This window comes from Galeopterus variegatus, unplaced genomic scaffold (assembly GCF_000696425.1).
Source record: "Galeopterus variegatus unplaced genomic scaffold, G_variegatus-3.0.2 Scaffold379, whole genome shotgun sequence".
NCBI lineage: Eukaryota > Metazoa > Chordata > Mammalia > Dermoptera > Cynocephalidae > Galeopterus > Galeopterus variegatus.
The window spans coordinates 621107-624477 of record NW_007726490.1 but is presented as its reverse complement, the minus strand read 5'-3'; the positions used below and the strand labels follow the sequence as shown (position 1 = coordinate 624477).

Sequence of the window (3371 nt, the reverse complement as noted above, 5' to 3'; positions counted from 1 at the left end):
TTTTAAAAAAAAAAAAAAAAAAAAAAAAAAAAAAAAAAAAAAAAAAAAAAAAAAAAAAAGAGGAATTAATATCAATTCTCTCCAAACTATTCCAAAAAATTGAAACAGAGGGCATTCTCCCAAATTTATTCTATGAGGCCAGCATCATCCTGATACCAAAACCAGACAAAGTTACAACAAAAAATGAAACTACAGGTATTGTCCTGTAGTTTTCTTTTTTTAATGTATGTATCCCTGATAAACATAGATGCAAAAATCCTCAACAAAATATCGGTAATCAGAGTACAGCAACACATCAAAAAATTATACACCATGATCAAGTGGGATCATCCCAGGGATGCAAGGATGGTTGAACATGCACAAGTCAATAAATGTGATATAGCACATCAACAAAATCAAGGACAAAACCCACAAGATTATCTCAATAGATGCAGAAAAGGCATCTGACAGAGTTCAATATCCCTTCCTGATAAAGCTTACCAAATTAGGTATAGAAGGAAAGTATCTCAACACAGTAGAAGCTATATATACCATTTGAATGGGGAAAAGCTGAAGCTTTTCCTTTAAAAACAGGAACAAGGCAAGTATGCCCACTCTTGCCTCTACTATTTAACATAGAATTGGAAGTAGTAGCCACAGCAGTGAGGCAAGAGAAAGAAATAAAGGGCATCCAAACTGGAAAAGACAAATTCAAACTGTTCCTGTGTGCCAGTGACATTATTCTATATATAGAAAAACCTAAAAACTCTACCAAAAAACTCCCAGAGCTGAAAATTAATTCAGTGAAGTTGCAGGATACAAAATCAACACGCAAAAATCAGTAGTGTTTTTATACTTCATAATGAACTAGCAGAAAAAGAAATCAAGAAAGCAAGCCCATTTAAAACAGTCACCAAAAACATGAAATACCTAAGAATCAACTTAACCAAGGAGGTGAAAGATCGCTACAATGAGAATTGCAAATCACTGCTGAAAGAAATTAAAGAAGGCACAAAATGATGGAAAGGCATCCCATGCTCGTGGATTAGAAGAATTAACATTGTGAAAATGTCCATACTACCCAAAATGATCGACAGATTCAATGCAATCCCCATCAAAATACCAATGACATTTTTCACAGAAGTAGAACAAACAATCCTATTATTCATATGGAACAGCAAAAAACCCTGAATAGCCAAAACAATCCTGAAAAAATAAAGCTGGAGAAATTACAATTCCTGGCGTCAAATTATACTACAAGACTATGGTAACCAAAACAGCAGCATGCTGGCATAAAAACAGACACTCAGACTAATAGAAAAAAATAGAAAACATAGAAATCAACCCACATATACAGCCAAATGATATTTTACAAGGGCAACAGGAGCATACATTGGGGAAAGGACTGCCTTTTCAATAAGTGGTGCTGGGAAAACTGTACCTCCACATGTAGAAGAATGAAACTAGACCTATATCTCTCACCATATACTGAAATCAGCTCAAAGTGGATTAAAGACATACATAAGACCTGACACTATGAAACTAGTAAAAGAAAACATAGGGGAAACACTTCAGGAAATAGGACTGGGCAAAGACTTTATGAATATGACCCCAAAAGCACAGGCAACAAAAGAAAAAATAAACAAATTGGATTATATCAAACTAAAAAGCTTCTGCACAGCAAAAGAAAGAGTTAAGCAAAAAGCCTACAAAATAAGAGATAATATTCACAAAGTATGCATCTTGCAATAAGTTAATATCCAGAATATACAAGAAACTCAAACAACAGAAAGAAAACAAGCAACCCAATTAAGAAATGGGCAAAGATGCTGAATAGGCATTTTCAAAAGAAGATATACAAATGGCCACCAGACACATGAAAAATGCTCAACATCACCAAGTATCAGGGAAATCAAATCAAAACCACATTCAGATATCACCTCATGCCAGTTAAACTGGCCATTATCAAAAAGATAGAGAATGGCAAATGCTGGTGAGGATGCAGAGAAAGGGGAACTCTCCCTCACTGTTGGTGGGACTGTAAATTAGTGCAGCCATTATCGAAAACACTATGAAGGTTCTTCAAAGAACTACAGATAGAACTGCCATACGATCCAGCAATTCTGCTGCTGGGTATAGACCCAGAGGATTTCCATTCCTGCACTCCTATGTTTGTTGCAGCTGTATTTACAATAGATAAGACTTGAAATCAATCCAAATTTTCCATCAACAGATGACTAGATAAGGAAAATGGCGTATATATACACAATGGAATATTTCTCTGCCATAAAAAGGAATGAAATTCTGCCATTCGCAGCAAGATGGTTGAACTTAGAGAAAATTACATTAAGTGAAATAAGCCAGGTACAGAAAGAGAGATACAATGTCTTCACTCATGAGTGGGAGCTGAAAAAATAAAATAAAAAAACAAATAAACATAAAAACAGTAAAAGAAAAAAAGATACAACTTTCACGATAGTCCCTTGAACTTTCAAAAGGAGAACATAACTGAGGACATGAGAGGTAGGAAAGGTGTAGAGGAAGTTAGGGAGAAATTGACAAAGGGCCACAAGAAATGTTACATTGTATAATGATAAAAAATTTTTAAAAATCTATAAGTTTTAATTTTGATGAATTTGATAAAGAAAAGATTTATGTTTCTTGCTGTTTATGTACTACTTAAGAAAGCTGTCTATCTGATGGTCACAAAAACGTTTCTTCTGTTTTTTTCATAAAAGTTTATGGTTAACTTTAGAGTAAGGTGTAAAGTAAAGATCTAGGTTCATTTTTTGTTCTGTGTGGATGTCTGCATGTTGAAAAGATTAACCTTTCCTCATAGAATTTTCTACTATCTGTTCTCTTTTTGCTTTCACAGTATCTCACAATTTTGATATGTTGTATTATCATTTCTATGTTCTCTTTTTCCTCGTAATTTCCTCTTTGGCCCTTGGGTTATTTAAAAATATGTTGCTTAATTTCCAAATATTTGACATTGTATTCCAGATATATTACTGTTTTAAATTCTAATTTAATACTGCAGCAGTCTGACCACATACTTCATATGATTTCAATACCTGTGGAGACATATTTTATGGGTCAGAATATGATCTACATTGATGAATATTCGTTATATGTTAGAAAAGAATGCAGTTGTTGGGTAAATTGTTGGATTAGATAATGTTTACTTGTGGTTTTATGTCTTGTATATTTCTTATTTTCTGTCTACTTATTCTATTATTAAATGGAAGTGTTGAAATATCTATCTATAATTGTGGACTTATATATTTCTCCTTTCAGTGCTATCAGTTTTGCTTTATTTATTCTGAAGTTCTGTTATTTGTACATTCAGTTTTTTTTTTTTTTTTTTTTTTTTTTTTTTTTTTTTTCACCCC

General features: G+C 33.0%; 1 protein-coding gene across 1 annotated transcript in view; it reads left to right on the top strand.

Moving 5' to 3' along the window:
- The window catches only part of LOC103586804 (attractin-like protein 1), a 461271-nt gene that overhangs the window by 66970 nt on the left and 390930 nt on the right, over positions 1-3371 (top strand). The window lies entirely within an intron of this gene.